We start from the raw sequence: 18,197 nt of genomic DNA on the forward strand, positions 1-18,197 counted from the left end.
TAAAGTGAATCAACGGGTGATGAGGTGTGGAGCTTACCATGTGTGGCATGCCATCACACACCTCCCCTCTTCAGAGCTCTCGCTGGAACAGCGAGAGAGATAGTCAGCAGTAAGGTTCTCCTTGCCTGGTACGTGGTGGACAGTGAATCGGAATGGCTGTAAGGCCAGGTACCAGCGGGTAATTCGCCCATTTGTGTCCTTCATCTGCTCAAGCCACTGTAGTGCTTTGTGATCAGTTTCCAAGGTGAAGTCTCTTCCCAGTAGATAGTAGCGGAAGGAGTCCAGGGCCCACTTGATCGCTAAGGTCTCCTTCTCTACTGTGGAATACTGAACTTCCCGTGGAAACAGTTTCCGGCTGATGTAAGCCACTGGATGGCGGCCTTCCATGGTTTCCTGAAGGAGGACAGCTCCCAGGCCCCGATCTGAAGCATCAGTCTGTAATATGAATGGTTCATCAAAGTTGGGACTGTACAAAACCGGTTGCTTACTTAGTGACTGTTGTATGTCATGAAACGCTGCCACTGCCTCCTCTGTCCGCTGGATGTAATTGGGGGAACGTGATCCCGTCAGGTCTGTGAGCAGAGCTGCCCTGTTGGAGAACTGAGGGATGAAACGACGGTAGAAACCTGCCATGCCCAAAAAGGATCTCAGCTGCTTCCTTGTTTGGGGCAGGGGGGATGATTCCATGGCCTCGATTTTGCTGACTTGTGGCCTGATAACCCCCTTGCCGATGACATGGCCCAGGTATTCTGTCTCAGCAGCGGCGAAAACACACTTTGACGGATTCACCGTCAACCCAGCTGAGTGCAGGTGGTCCAGAACAGTTCGCAGGTGTTCCACATGCTCCTCCCAGGTGTTGCTGTGGATAACAATATCATCCAAGTAAGCAGCAGCAAAGTCAGAGCAGTCATGTAATACCTGATCCATCAGCCGTTGGAAAGTTGCTGGAGCTCCATGTAGTCCAAATGGCAAGACTGTAAATTGGAAAAGCCCCCATGGTGTTCTGAATGCTGTGAACTCTCTGGACCGTTGAGTGAGTGGGACCTGCCAGTAACCCTTACACAGATCTATTGTGGTCAGGTACCTTGCTTTTCCCAGACGTTCAAGTAGATCATCAATTCTTGGTGTCGGGTAGGAGTCAAACATGGATATGGAGTTCAGGTACCTGAAATCAATGCAGAACCTCATACTCTCATCCTTTTTGGGTACCAAGACCACAGGGTTGCACCATTCACTCTTAGATCTTTCAATGATCCCTAGAGATAGCATCAAATCGATTTCCTTCTTCAATGAAGGCAGCAGACGTTCTGGGATCCTGTAACTTAATCGTCTCACAGAGGCACCTTCTCGTACCACAATATCATGTTCGACAATGTCAGTTCTCCCTGGATTCTCTTGAAAGACTGCTGATTTACACATTTCTCTCACCTGCTGCTGCTTGTCCTCTGGGAGATGGCTGAGATCATAATCTAGAGAGCCAGCAGGTGGTAGATATTGCTCATCTGCTTCATCTTCTTCAGGCACTCGCCGTATGAGCATTGCATCCGCCTTGTGTTCAATACGCTCCACCCACTCCTTCAGAAGGTTTATATGCAAGACCTTGCTGGAGCGCAACTGCCCTGGGGTGGACACCTCATATGTGGTGGGTCCCAGCTTCCTCATGACTTCAAATGGCCCCTGCCACTTTGCCAACAATTTGTTGTCGTCACTGGGGAGGAGCACGAGCACCTTTTGTCCTGGCTCAAACGCACGCTGACGAGCAGATTTATCATACCAAGACTTCTGCTGCTGCTGCTGGGCCTCCACCATATGTGATTGAGCAAGTTCACCCATTTTCTCCAACCGTTCTCTCATCTGAATGACATAAGACAAAATGTTCTTGGATCCCCCCTCCACCTTGTCTCCCTCCCAAATCTCCTTTAACAGAGTTAGAGGGCCACGAACCTCATAACAATACAACAGCTCAAAAGGTGAAAAACCTGTGGAGGCTTGGGGGACTTCTCTATAAGCAAAGAGTAGATATGGCAGCCATTGATCCCAATCGTTACCACTGTCGTTGACAAACTTCCTGAGCATCTGTTTCAATGTCTGGTTAAACCGTTCTGTCAGCCCATCAGTTTGACTGGTTCAGCCTGGGCCTGCTGAACAGAGGAAGAAGGATGAATATCAAACTCTAATGATTCAGAGCGAGCTTCTGCAGAATCTGATGGTGATGTTCTGACTTGGATTTCTGACTGCAAAAGTCTAAACTGATGTTGAAAGGCTTTAAATCGCTGTTCTTGTCGTGCATTTAACTCACTCTGTTTTGCATCCCGGATGTCCTGTTGTTCCATGTGAGCATGTAGCATATTGACTAGATCAGACAAAGTAGGCTCCTTTTCAACTCTCTCCACAACTTCAGTGACTCCTGAGGCTCCATTTTCCTCCTCTTCGCAGGTTTGCTGAGCAGATCCCTTTTTCTTTTCATTCTTGCCACCACGATGCATTCTTCCTCCTCATGGGGAAAAACAGAAGAAAGAAAAAAAGAAAAAGAAAAAAGACCTGTGTCCAATACTGGATGATCCCACCGCTGCCACCAATTGTCAGGGACCAAGCAGTAAAGCATAAAGGACACAGGTGGTTTTAATTCAAAAAACGGGTTTTATTGACCCAAAAATATATTTAACAAAGCCAAAACTTAAACAGGCAGACCAATAAAAGAGGTCAACTCAATAGACTAAACTCAAGATAATAATTAACAAAACCTCAAACAAACATATGGTAAACTGACCTGCTGAAATGACACACAGGGGGACTTAAATACTGGTTTAGCTAAACCAAATGACACACACGGGGGAAAACAAGATGGCTGCCATATAACCAACTAATACAAAACATTTAAACAAACATGAAACACCCCCCAGGCAATGAAGCATGTGGTGCAATCCAATTAGGCTGTCAGCAGTACTTCAGGTCTCCCAGCCCTTTGCCACACCTTTTGCCAGACAGGAGGAGACAAACCCCCAGGTAACTCAAACAAAGAAATATGTATTAATATAACATAAAACAGAACTTTGACCTTGCAAGGTTAATATGTGTGCACGCCATATAAACATTGGAAGGTGTGATGGAAAAATGAATACATTTAATAAAGAAACGATATTGAACAATAAATAGAATATTTTAAAGTAGTGACTGTAAATTAAACTAAAGTGAATCAACGGGTGATGAGGTGTGGAGCTTACCATGTGTGGCATGCCATCACACACACACTATATATATATATATATATATATATATATATATATATATATATATATATATATATATATATATACACTCAACAAAAATATAAACGCAACACCTTTGTTACTGCTCCCATTCCCCATGGGATGGACGTAGAGACCTAAAATTCATTCCAGATACACAATATAACCATCCCTCCCAAACAGTGGTCACAAATCAGTCCAAATGTGTGGTAGTGGGCACATCTGCTATATTGAGATAATCCATCCCACCTCACAGGTGTGCCACATCAGGATGCTGATCTGACATCATGAGTAGTGCACAGGTGTACCTCAGACTGCCCACAACAAAAGGCCACCCTGGAATGTGCAGTTTTTTGCGCTATTGGGGGTCTGGGGACCCAGAACCGGTCAGTATCTGGTGTGACCACCATTTGCCTCATGCAGTGCAACACATCGTCGCATGGAGTCTATCAGATTGTCAATTGTGGCCTGTGGAATGTTGGTCCACTCCACTTCAATGGCTGTGCGAGGTTGTTGGATATTCGTGGGAACTGGTACACGCTGTCGTATACGCCGGTCAAGCACATCCCGAACATGCTCAATGGGTGACATGTCCGGTGAGTATGCTGGCCATGCAAGAACTGGGACATTCTCAGCTGCCATCTGCCCTGAACAATGTGAACCATGATTCATCCGTGAAGCGCACACCTCTCCAACGTGCCAGACGCCATCGAATGTGAGCATTTGCCCACACAAGTCTGTTACGGCGACGAGCTGGAGTCAGGTCAAGACTCCGATGAGGACGACGGGCAAGCAGTTGAGCGTCCCTGAGACGGTTTCTGACAGTTTGTGCAGAAATTGTTTGGTTGTGCAAACCAATTGTTCCAGCAGCTGTCTGGGTGGCTGGTCTCAGACGATCTTGGAGGTGAACCTGCTGGATGTGGAGGTCCTGGGCTGGTGTGGTTACACGAGGTCTGCGGTTGTGAGGCCGGTTGGATGTGCTGCCATATTCTCTGAAACGCCTGTGGAGACGGCTTATGGTTGAGAAATGAACATTCAATGCACGGGCGACAGATCTGGTTGACATTCCTGCTGTCAGCATGCCAATTGCACGCTCCCTCATTGCTTGTGGCATCTGTGGCATTTTGCTGTGAGACAAAACTGCACATTCCAGGGTGGCCTTTTGTTGTGGGCAGTCTGAGGTACACCTGTGCACTACTCATGATGTCAGATCAGCATCCTGATGTGGCACACCTGTGAGGTGGGATGGATTATCTCAATATAGCAGATGTGCCCACTACCACACATTTGGACTGATTTGTGACCACTGTTTGGGAGGGATGGTTATATTGTGTATCTGGAATGAATTTTAGGTCTCTACGTCCATCCCATGGGGAATGGGAGCAGTAACAAAGGTGTTGCGTTTATATTTTTGTTGAGTGTATATATATATCCTATTCATGTAGCCCCTTCCGCCGGGGTTACTTGCGTAGTAGCATTCCAACAACGCCCTGTTTTCGTCTCTTGCCCACCGATGCCTTCTTGTTCCAGTAGCCCACTTTTCGTCAGGGTGCCCTGGTTCCTCAACACCTGACGCGGACCTTGTTGATCCGGGCGACGTCCGAGCCGGCATGCCTTCATATTTATCTGTCTCGCGAGTGGCTCCAGCAGATCCCGGGAACAACATCGGAGATCTCTGTCCAGAAGAGCGCAGTCCTGGAATCAGCTAAGATACTGCGCAGGACCCTCAAGCTCCCAGGCCTCTGGTAGAGGACCCGAGCTTGAAGGATAAACCGCCCACAGGGGCGTGATGGGTGTTTTTTTTATTTTTATATCATATATATATATATATATATATGTCATATATACAAGAGACAAAAACAGGGCGTTGTTGGAATGCTACTACGCAAGTAACCCCAAGCTTGAAACCTGGATCCCCCGTAGCCGGTTACCAAGATTACGTGAAGTACCCTCAGAAGGTCTGCTAGATGATGTTAATGCAGCACTACGGACAATACCTACAACCACGATTACCGACACTAATAAGCTGATCTACAATACGGCAGCAGTGATCAGTGAGATGCTTGGCTACAAGTTGAACAGCCACAAGGGGCAGTACCCTCCATGGAGAAGGAGGCTAGAGGGCAAGATCAAAGTAGCACGGAGGGAGGTTAGCCAACTAACGGAGTTGCAGAAAGGTGCGACAAAGAAGGTGCATAAGAAATACAGCAAGCTGTCCATACCTGAGGCCTTGGAAACTGCCAAGCAAAGACTCACAGCCTTGGCCAGCCGCTTGAGGAGGTACACCAGAGAGATAGAAGGCAGGAGAATAAACCAAATGTTCTCCACGGAACCAGCCAAGGTGTACTCTCAGTGGCAAGGGAACAATAATAATAAGAGAACAGCACCACCAAGGCTGGAGACGGAGCAATACTGGAAGAGCATATGGGAGAAGGACGCAACCCATAACGGCAATGCTCAGTGGCTAGTGGATCTGAGGGCAGACCACAGCGATCTCCCTGAACAGGGTCCAGTAACCATCACAGTGGCAGATATCCAAGAAAGGGTCTCCAGTATGAAGAGTTGGACAGCACCAGGGCCCGACATGGTTCACGCCTACTGGCTAAAGAAGCTGACTGCACTCCACGAGCGTCTGGCAGCACAAATGAACCAGCTGCTAGTTAACGAGAGACACCCGGAATGGCTAACCGAAGGTCGGACGGTCCTGATCCCCAAGGACCCCAAGAAGGGACCGGTCCCCTCCAACTACCGACCAATAACCTGCCTCAGTACTACATGGAAGCTCCTGTCAGGCATCATATCGGCTAAGATGAACAGGCACATGGGTCAATACATGAGCGGGACACACAAAGGAATTGGCAAGAATACCAGAGGCGCAAAACACCAGCTACTGGTAGACAGAACAGTCAGCCGAGACTGCAAGACCAGACTGACCAACCTGTGCACTGCCTGGATTGATTACAAGAAGGCCTATGACTCAATGCCCCACAGCTGGATACTGGAATGCCTTGAATTGTACAAGATCAATGGGACCCTAAGAGCCTTCATCAGGAACTCAATGGGGATGTGGCGCACAACACTAGAGGCCAACTCCAAACCCATAGCACAAGTCACCATCAAGTGCGGGATCTACCAAGGAGATGCTCTGTCCCCACTGCTGTTCTGCATAGGCCTGAACCCCCTCAGTGAGATCATTAACAAGACTGGCTACGGATACCGACTACGGAACGGAGCAGTTGTCAGCCACCTCCTGTACATGGATGACATCAAGCTGTATGCCAAGAGTGAACGAGACATCGATTCACTGATCCACACTACCAGGCTATACAGCAATGACATTGGAATGTTGTTCGGACTGGAGAAGTGTAGTCGGATGGTAACAAAGAGAGGGAAGGTAGTCAGAACTGAGTGGATTGAACTACCAGAAGGAAACATTGCAGACATAGTGGACAGTTACAAGTACCTGGGGATCCCGCAGGCGAATGGGAACCACGAAGAGGCCGCTAGAAAAGCTGCAACCACCAAGTACCTGCAGAGGGTCAGGCAAGTCCTGAGGAGTGAGCTGAACGGTAAGAACAAGATCCAGGCCATCAACACCTACGCCCTGCCCGTGATCAGGTACCCTGCTGGGGTAATAGGCTGGCCAAAGGAGGAGATAGAAGCCACTAACATAAAGACAAGAAAGCTCCTTACCATGCATGGAGGGTTTCACCCCAAGTCCAGCACCCTGAGGCTGTACGCTAAGCGGAAGGAAGGGGGCCGGGGACTGGTGAGTGTCAGCACCACAGTCCAGGATGAGACAACGAACATCCAAGAATACATTGGGAAGATGGCCCCAACTGACCGAGTGCTAGGTGAATACCTCAGGCAGCAGAAACCCAAGAAAGAGGAGGGAGACGAGGAACCATCATGGAAGGACAGGCCCCTGCACGGTATGTACCACCGGCAGATAGAGGAGGTGGCTGATATCCAGAAATCCTACCAGTGGCTGGACAAAGCTGGACTGAAAGACAGCACAGAGGCACTAATCATGGCAGCACAAGAACAAGCTCTGAGTACAAGATCCATAGAGGCTGGGGTCTATCACACCAGGCAAGACCCCAGGTGCAGGCTGTGTAAAGATGCCCCAGAGACAATCCAGCACATAACAGCAGGGTACAAGATGCTAGCAGGCAAGGCATACATGGAACGCCATAACCAAGTGGCCGGCATAGTGTACAGGAACATCTGTGCCGAGTATAACCTGGAAGTCCCGAGGTCAAAATGGGAGATGCCCCCAAGGGTGGTGGAGAATGACCGAGCTAAGATCCTGTGGGACTTCCAGATACAGACAGACAAAATGGTGGTGGCTAACCAACCGGACATAGTGGTGGTAGACAAACAGAAGAAGACGGCCGTAGTGATCGATGTAGCGGTTCCGAATGACAGCAATATCAGGAAGAAGGAACACGAGAAGCTGGAGAAATACCAAGGGCTCAGAGAAGAGCTCGAGAGGATGTGGAGGGTGAAGGTAATGGTGGTCCCCGTGGTAATTGGAGCACTAGGTGCGGTGACTCCCAAGCTAGGCGAGTGGCTCCAGCAGATCCCAGGAATAACATCGGAGATCTCTGTCCAGAAGAGCGCAGTCCTGGGAACAGCTAAGATACTGCGCAGGACCCTCAAGCTCCCAGGCCTCTGGTAGAGGACCCGAGCTTGAAGGATAAACCGCCTGCAGAGGCATGCTGGGTGGTTTGCTTATATATATATATATATATATTAGGGGTGCAACGATACACAAAATTCACGGTTCGGTTCGGTTCGATACTTTGGTGTCACGGTTCGATATTTTTTCAATACAAAAAAAATGTTCATGCCTTTTTAATTTGTCATTTATTAAAATTATAAATATATATTTTAACTCAAAAGTACAGTTTTTAAATTTAACCCTAACCCTTGTGCGTGTTTTTTATTTTGACAGTGAATGCGCACCTGCGGACCACTTATGTGCACCCCTGGTTATTTAGCTTGTCATATTGCAGCCACAGAAATGATTTTGTCCATGAAACCATAAAGCTGCACTTTCTTTTTGCCTTATAGTCTGATTTGTCATAACTTCTCCGTTTTGTGGTAAGCTTTTCTTTGGCTGTCACTTCTTCACCCTGACCTGTCTTATTTGGCTCAGCAGAACTAAAATATATATCTGTCTGTGAAGGTTCTCAGTCATCCAGGTCATCGTAGTCAAATATAAATCCTGCTGCTTTTACACACGGACTCACATAAGCTCAGCCATTCTCTGCGCGATCAACCTCTCACATGTTTAAGCTGCGGGAGATTTCACTTGTCATGTTTGCATAGTAAGCTAACGATTAATAAGACGATGTCAGAGGAATTGGTGCACAAATTATCATCACTCACAGATCAGTGCTGTCGCTCTCTATACACAGTTCGCACGATTGCAAAGTGAAAGCAAAAAAACAAGCGCAAATTCAAACGCGATTTCAATATGTCACATATTGACAGTGGCTCACCGATGCCAATGACATAATTACCCAGCTACATTTCTGAAAGAATGCAAAAGCATTGACATATATTTTTCCTTCTTACAATAGCCCGATGGGCAGGGAAGAGATAGATTTTGGTAGCCCGACTGAAAAAATCGCTAGCCCCAGGACGTCAGGCTAGCGATATTGCAAGCCCTGTATCTGATTGAGGAATCATGCATCTTTGGAAAAGAGAGTTTATTACAGAGAAATGTCTCTTTCCAAAATAAAAGCTATACTATCCGCTTCTTCTGGGTTATATTCTCAGCAGCATAAGGAGAATCATGTGCTAACAGCTGTCTAAATGACTCGGCTAAAGTTAGTAGCATGCTTGTTGTTTTTGTCTTTGCACTAGGATGACGTCGGCGTAAATGTGCAGTCATATTCGTTGTGTTCCCACTAGTGCTTTCAGGTTAATCTCGTTGAAATGACCTTAACACCACAACATGGCAAATCTCCGTTAACGAGCTACCGCCGATCGCCCCGTGCATGGGGCTAGACGGCCAACACGTTAACGAGCTAACTGCGCTAACACACTAGTTCCCACCCATGTAATTGAGCATTGCATGGCACATCCAACATACTGTTTTACTTTAGTCCATGACTCGCTTACCTTCAGGGTCATACGTCACATGAAAACCAAAATAATTCCAAACGCCAGATCTGAATGAGGGTGGGGGAGGTGCCCTGCGCGCAGGGCAAGCTAGCGAGACAGAAGTGAAGCTCTCCTTACATGGCAAATTGAACCTCCCCCACCCTCATTCAGATCTGGCGTTTGGAATTATTTTGGTTTTCATGTGACGTATGACCCTGAAGGTAAACGCGTCATGGACTAAAGTAAAACAGTATGTTGGATGTGCCACGCAATGCTCAATTACATGGGTGGGAGCTAGTGTGTTAGTGCAGTTAGCTCGTTAACTTATTGGCCGTCTAGCCCCGTGCACGGGGCTATCAGGGGTAGCTCGTTAACGGAGATTTGCCGTGTTGTGGCGTTAAGGTCATTTTAACGAGGTTAACCGGAAAGCACTCGTGGGAACACAATGAATATGACTGCACATTGACGCCGACATCATCCTAGTGCAAAGACAAAAACAACAAGCATGCATGCTACAAACTTTACCCGAGTCATTTAGACAGCTGTTAGCACATGATTCTCCTTATGGGGACCTGATATGTTTAATATGCTGCTGAGAATATAGCCCAGAAGAAGCGGATAGTATTGCTTTTATTTTGGAAAGAGCCATTTCTCTGTAATAAACTCTCTTTTCCAAAGATGAGTGATTCCTCAATCAGATACAGGGCTCGCAAAATCGCTAGCCCGACGTCCTGGGGCTAGCGATTTTTCCAGTCGGGCTACCAAAATCTATCTCTGCCCTGCCCGTCCGGCTATTGTAGGAAGGAAAAATATATGTCAATGCTTTTGCATTCTTTCGGAAATGTAGCTGGGTAATTATGTCATTGGCATCAGTGAGCCACTGTCAATATGTGACATATTGAAATCGCGTTTGAATTTGCGCTTGTTTTTTTGCTTTCACTTTGCAATCGTGTGAACTGTGTATAGAGAGCGACAGCACTGATCTGTGAGTGATGATAATTTGTGCACCAATTCCTCTGACATTGTCTTATTAATCGTTAGCTTACAACGCAAACATGACAAGTGAAATCTCCCGCAGCAAGCTTAAACATGTGAGAGGTTGATCGCGCAGAGAATGGCTGAGCTTATGTGAGTGCGTGTGTATAAGCAGCAGGATATATATTTTAGTTCTGCTGAGCCAAATAAGACAGGTCAGGGTGAAGAAGTGACAGCCAAAGAAAAGCTTACCGCAAAACGGAAAAGTTATGACAAATCAGACTATAAGGCAAAAAGAAAGTGCAGCTTTATGGTTTCATGGACAAAATAATTTCTGTGGCTGCGATATGATGAGCTAAATAACCAGGGGTGCACATAAGTGGTCCGCAGGTGCGCATTCGCTGTCAAAATAAAAAACACGCACAAGGGTTAGGGTTAAATTTAAAAACGGTACTTTTGAGTTAAAATATATATTTATAATTTTAATAAATGACAAATTAAAAAGGCATGAACATTTTATTTTGTATCGAAAAAATATCGAACCGTGACACCAAAGTATCGAACCGAACCGTGAATTTTGTGTATTGTTGCACCCCTAATTAATATATATATATATATATATATATATATATATCTTTGCCATTAATGTGAAAGTTTCTGTGACTCATTGAGATTTATCATCATTGTAAGGTTGGTAAAATAAGAGCCTCATACAGGGCATGCCTTGTGCTGAAGTAAAGTGGAGTGTTTTCCTTCTGCCAGCTTTGGCTGAGCTTAAATGACATCTGTGTGTGTAGGTGTATATGCATGCTCGCAGGCATGCACAAGTCCATGTTTGTCCGTGTGTGTCTCCCCCTGTATGCACATACACGTGTCTGGTTTTTTGTGCTTGCTGCTGCGTGTGCATGCCCATCACTCAGCCTTCAGCTGGGCAAACCTGGAGGATTGCGTCACATGCAGAGAAAAGCAAGGTCCTCGCCAGTAAACTAGTCTTTAATTGCATTGCAACTGAGAACAGATTGCTGAGGAAACAAGGGGCTCTTTGTGAGTGCCTGTTCATCTCAACGCACCTCATATTTTGTGCAGACCACTGACCCCCACCAGCATTTACTATAAAAAACAAAGCCAGCAATTAAAAGACTAAGTGTTTGCAAACATGCTCACATGCAGACACCCTGTGTGTGTGGGTGTGTGGGTGAGTGGGTGTGTGGGCAAGCGTGTATGTGTGTGCCAGCAGTTGCAGTTCATAAATGATGGCCTTAACGACAAGAGATAATGGCACAGTTTACATAGTACTGTGGGCAGTAGTATAATATCATCTGTCCCCAATAACTTCACACAATGAGAAGCCAACGATTTTTTTTTTTTTTGTTTTTTATTATTAATGTTACGTAGCAACAATAACCCCGAGATGAGTGTGAGAAAGAAAGATTTGACCAGTGATTTTTGTAAACGAAATTTCAAACAATGAGCACAAAAAGTTGAAGTAATTGCAGGTGATTGTAGGATTCTGAGTAGCAAGACTTGGTAAATTGTAATAAAGCTTCTTTAGATATCCTATAAAGAAAAGTTTTAAAATGTTACTTTTATGGAGAAAATAATTATGAAGAGTCAGCAGTCTATAAATAAGTAATAAATAGGTTTTTAACCAAAGTGTAATCAAATGAAACACTGAATGTTAGGTTTATATTGTTGGATTGTCATTTATGCTTAGAAATATATATTTATATATGCTTAGAAGTATATAATCTAAGTGCATACATTCATCTGAGTATGACTATCTGAGTGTGTGTGTGTTCCTGTCTAGCTATCCTTGTGAGGACCGAAATCCGCATTCTACTATACTTGAGAACCAACAGTCACTTGTGAGGACACACAAACCGGTCCTCACAAATCTGAAGGCATTTTTGAGACTCAAAATGTGGTTTTAGTGTCAGGGTTACAATTAGGTTATGGTTAGGTTTTCGGTTAGGCATTCGTTTTTAATGGTTAGGGTTAGGGTAAGCGGCTAGGGAAAGCATTATGTCAATGAAGGTCCTCACTAAGATAGCTGAACGGGCTTGTGTGTGTGTGTGTGAGAGAGAGAGAGAGAGAGAGAGAGAGCGCGAGAGGGGGACTGATGATAGATCTAGGCTGGGTGGTGGTGGTGGTCTGGCTATGATGTAAACCAGATGTGGAGTGGATGCAAACTTTTGTACCCAGTGGGGAGAATGAACCCAGTGTATATGTGTGTGTGTGTGTGTGTTTGTGCATGGAGCGCACCCTCACTGATTACTAATCCAATGTAATTTTGCTTTGCACCAACCACATTTGGCAGTGCGGGGATGCTGTGCTTGCTGGAATGAGCTCATGCTTCATATAACTGATCCATAAATTCCATAGGCTTCATACAGTATAGCCACTGCTGGTCTAGATCTCAGGAGTTTGAGTAGTTTTATTTATATTTTTCTAGTGACTTAAAATGTCAATACGTGGCAGTTATAGGTCAGCGTGTTTAAGCTGATATAGAGATTCATGTGGAGGACTGATCATTAGCTTTATTTGGAAGTCAGTTTTCCCAGAAAGACTACCTGAGAAACAAGTCACGCATTACTAATATGGCGATTTCAAAGCAAGAACAGCTACTCAGAATGAACCAAATCCCTTTTTAACAAATTAGCCAAATCTAATCAACCTATTTGCAAGAACAGAGTGTGAAGCTTTCATTTGTTGAACCATTTTCATAGCACAGGCAGCATAGTGTATTTGCAGCAATCTATTAGATCATCTTACCAAATCGGTGCGCCCTCTCTTATTTGTACTTTCTTAAAATGTTATTAGGCAAGAATGAACAGACTCACTGAAGTGGTCAGGTGTTTTCAATGGATGCCAAGAGGGCAAGGATTACATGAATAAACTGGTGTATAGAAAGGAGTAGAATTCACTGAGGCAATTCACGTGGAGCAGATTTATTTAATTGCCCTTATCTTAGTATCATGAATGCAGAGTCTGTTTTAGGATAACCAGCTTATATTTTGAGTCTCCACCCTGATGTTACGCTTTCTGTTACTATTTCTACAGGAGTCTAATCTATAGAGCCTGAATGTTTTTTAAGGTAAGGCTGTTACTGTCATGGTCCTGGGTCATTTTGACCCAGTGTTCTTAGTTTTCCTGTGGTTTTGTATTTCGTTCCTTATGTTCATTGGATTGTTTGGTTTGGTATTTGGACCCCCCCCCCCCCTTTATCCATGCTGTTATTGTGGTGTTTGTTCTGGTACCATGTTCCCGTCCTTTGTGTTCTGTGTTCTCCTCATCCCCTCGTGTATTCATCCTTGTTCTCTGCCTCTCTCTCTGTGCTCTTCTCTGTGTACTGTGTTGTATTTAAGGTCCACATCTTGGTGTCAGTATTTTCAGTTTCGTGTCCTCCCTGCCCGGTCATGAGTAATTGTCTTCAGCTGTGTTCCCCGTGTGTTCCCACTTCCCTCATTACCTTCTGTGTATTTATGTCAGAGTGTCCCTTTGTTCTGTGTTGCGTCGTCCCTCTAGGTTGTGTGCATTTACCGTGTCTTCCCAGCGCCTCAGCTTTAGTTGCTCCCAGTATAGTTTTTGTATGACTTCTTATGTTCCTGTTAATAAATACCTGCCTTTGAGTTCATCCCCGTGTGTCTAGAGCCGTGCATTTGGGTCCTCTTTCGCCTTCACACAGCCGCCGCATGACAGTTACATGAACACAATGTGTTTAAGCTTCTCTAATGTTTGGCTGCTGCATGTGGAGTGTGTAGACAAAAAAAGAAAGAAATCTATATGTATATTTGTGGTAAATGTTTCTTAAAATGATTACAGGAAATGTATGTGTATGACTGCACTGTGAATAACTGAAATTACAGTTTCTCACATACATCATTAGCTTCTTCTGGAGTGAAAAGCTGCAGGGAGCCAAATACAACCCCCCCAAGCATCATTTTCTGTACACTTACCCACAATAAATTTAGTCTGTAAGCACAAATATTAGCATTCATGTGTCAGAACTTCAGAAATAAGCAGCAGTGTTACAATGGCTCACAAGGCATCTGTCAAACAACATCTGAAAGAAAAATGACCTCAGCTACTACCAGTGGCAGTCCGGGCATGAAAAATGGTCCGGTATGCGGGCACCGAGCAGCACCTCGATCAGCTTTTTTTTTTTTTGACTTCTTGAATTTTCCAGTATTCCAAATAACTACTAATCTAAATATCAGTGAAAATGCAGATTAAAAATTACATTTAGCTGTTTGCACGCAACTCTGCTGAAACATAATTAAAATGTCTGAAAAAGACTTATCTACAAAGTCCCAGAAAAAAAGAATTGGTGAGTATGTGAGTGTGACATGCAAGAAGCCCAGCCATAGAAAATTAAACTGGGGATCCACTGCTGATGGCACTTGCTGTGGGGATGTCCTCCATTTTTACCAACTTGGTGAAAATGATGCATATGGGGAATGTGCAAAAGATCTGAACTGTTAATAAGGTTTCTGTGATATTCTCTGGGCAGATAATCGGGACTGCTGTGGAGATGGCACTAAATAAGTAGCAGCGGTGTTTACAAGCTAAGAGAAGCATTTGGAAACAAACCGTGGTTGAAGCACTGATAGCAAAACTGGCTTTACATCACAATGGCTTCTATAATTACACTTTTCAAGATTTTCATTTATGCTATCTTGTCTTGTCTTATCTTGTAAAGAACTGTGTGATTTTTATGCCATTGCAAATCTTAAATGTAACACAGACAATAAAATCAGCGTGGCTGCTGGCCTGGTAGTGTCTATAGTACGAACAGTGTTTATAAGAGATACTGGAATTATTATTCTGTTTTTCTACAATTAAAGTTGACCTTTATATTACTAAAGCATTTTCCCTAAGTGGAAGTATTTGTGGATTTCTTTTTATGTGGTTAGTGTAAAAAGTTATGCAAGACCTGGAAATTAACAGTCTCTATTTGTAGTGTATTAAAAAAATATTCCTCCTTCAGTGTTACAAACTGAAACCAAGCCTTTGATAAAAAAGCCTACAGATATTAACAGACAGTAATGGACTTTCCCCATCTCCTGATAAAAGCCTGGGACGTTTCTCAGTCATTTGGTCTTACTGGAACTGCTGTCCCTACAGCATAAGTTGTAACATCATGAAGCAAAGATGCTTCCTCTGCCAAAAGGTCCCACTCTGTTGCAAACTCCCAAGGGGTCTCTGTGTGCCCCAACTCACCGCCTTTCTGTCTTGTCTGGAAAACTGGAATGAAAGTAAACTCTGGTGCATAGCTCACATGGAATGACAACAGCATAAAGAACTGTTCTGGTACTTTGCAGATGAGAGGAAGAGGAAAAAATGACCTGTGGTCATCTATGTATACTTTCTGGAATGCCTTTTCTTTCCCATACAAACATCTTTAGGAGTTTCTCCTGGTTCTGTTATGGGAAAAGGGCCTTTTTCCATCACAGAAAGGCACGTTCACTCCCGTGAAAACACTGCTTTTATTTGAGGGATCAATAGAAAATAGATTTTGTGCGTAAATATTCTCATCAGTGGTCAATAGAACTTGGACTACAAGCAGAATCCAGAAAGCTTCCAGTACCAAAGTCTTTGTTCCTTGCATGAATATCTATTTAGATTACATTTTGCTAAATTAAGACTGGTACAATCTTTGTGGCATCACTTTGTTCTTGCGGAGCCTTCTTCAAACCCATGAGAAGAGCATGAACAAAGGTTATTTCTGTGTTAGCAAAATACTCTCACCAAAAGAGTCCTTCACAATATGTCCAATCACCCTGATAATAAGAGGCTTATTAGCAAAATGGAAAATGTACTTTAAGGCCCTTTTTTTGTGGTAGTGAAATCAGATCATTTTATGTACGCACCATCTTACCATACCATAGACAACACAGAATACTTCCTTTTTCTTTAGCTAGAAAGCACCAGTAGAGTGTCTGTAGAGTGTTTACAGCAGGTCATTTATCACCATCCATCATGAACTCTTGTAGATGGAGGCCTGATTTTATTGCCGGTGTCACATGTTAAAAAGCACGTTTTACAGTGCAAGCAATGGAGAGTCATATCACCACAGGGAATCAACACACCAAGTGTCCAAACAATGAATACATTTCATGAGGAAGAAGTTTTGGGTAACTTTACACAAAATACACTTAGAGACCTTACTGCTGAATTTGCTGGCATTTGTTGGACACTTGGGTGCGGTTTTGAGTATACATGTGCAGTCTTGCAACTCTCAAAGCTCGGGACATAATATAGGGACATAAATAACAGCTATTTTCCTGATTCCTCTGGTTACTTTTTGAAGACTGGGTTGCATCCCAGGTCACTACTGTAAGAAGCGATCGAGTGTCCTCATTGCTAAGTAGCTGATGTCACTGACCTGGAATCCATCCCATTTCTGTACTTCTTCCTCAGTGTGCCTGTGCCCCTGTGTCTATATCTAATAAAAGTGTCTGTAAAAACCCTAGAGAAGACTGATAGCAAATGATGGGGTTGGTTCACGGAGGGGTTAGGGAAATCAAACTAACGGAGTGGTGTCCTGTTTCACTGCAGTGGATTCATTTTGTATCTCACCTCTGCAGGAGGGTGCACAGAGACACTACAAACTGAAGGCTCCTTTCACAGCTTGTTCCCTAAGGGAAAAAACTGAAAACGGGCTGTATGTATGGAAAAAGATCCAGAGTTGAAACCAAATAAAAATGAGGAAACTGCCCCTACAGTATAGCGCAGTGTAAATGTCACTGACTTATATTGCATTAGCCAAATGCTCAGGAGGCCGTGGACTTTTGAAAAGCTGTATGAACTTCCTCTCAGATTTCCACTCAGGGTATGGAGTCAGTCATTCAGCGCAAGATAAGAATACTTATCTAAAACCACTCACAGATGCAACACAGAAATACTGTATCTGCTATTAGCTAGAAAAAAATGCGTAAAAAAATAAATAAATTGAAGGAAACAAATTGAGTAAATCCTGACTCATAAGACTTACAGTGAACAGAAACTGTTTTGGCTGAGTAATGCATCATTCAAGCATAGAATTTTATGTTTGGCTCTTACACAGTACACTGCAATTATGTCATTATTAGTACTCTTTATTTTTTCTTTGGCTTTTTTTCTTTGGCATCTATTGCCCGAGTGTTTATTCACCACAGTAAGAATTATTATTTTTTGTTCTAAATGATCATAAACTATCAAACTAGCATAAGTCAGTATCCCAGATATTTCTCATTTTACCCTGACATCTGGACAGTATGCTGGGACACATCTGTTTAAAATTGTGCCAGTCATTTCAGTGAAAAATGGTATTTCACTGCCAGAATGGACAAAGATTTAAAATAGTTTCCTTCTCACTGTCTCCCTGCCAGTGTGAGGTGACCGTTTCTGGAGCAATGGGGTTCATCTTCAGCAGGAAGCAAAATGCTTCATCTTCACAAACTATAGACATGTGAGTCTGTGCAGCATAGGCCAAAAAAAGTGCAACAGGATAAGCTAAATGTAGGGCAAATTATGGAATAAGATCAAAAGCCATAAAGAACCATAACTCCAAAATGCATTTCAAAGGTTTTGTTTACCCACTTGGATCTGTTTAGCCTACATTGCTCAATAGATCCACCACCTGCTTGAGTGTTTGAGGGGCTGTCCCTCTTGTCAATATTTCTATACATATCACCAAGCTGTGTGTTTTTCTTTCTTATTGACTTGTAAATGAAGACTAAATACAGTAGCCTAAGTGGTGCAAAGTCCACACACAGGTGAGAAGGGCACTGCAAACCAACCATCCAAACAAAGAGGTCAATTCAAACAGCAGCTTCTTCCTCCAAGTCTGTCTTCTAAACTTTAAAAATGAGCCGCACA

Source organism: Diplotaxodon limnothrissa, linkage group LG20 (genome assembly GCF_057381915.1).
Source record: "Diplotaxodon limnothrissa isolate DT_005_m linkage group LG20, D_limnothrissa_male_GT1.1, whole genome shotgun sequence".
NCBI classification, from domain to species: Eukaryota; Metazoa; Chordata; class Actinopteri; order Cichliformes; family Cichlidae; genus Diplotaxodon; species Diplotaxodon limnothrissa.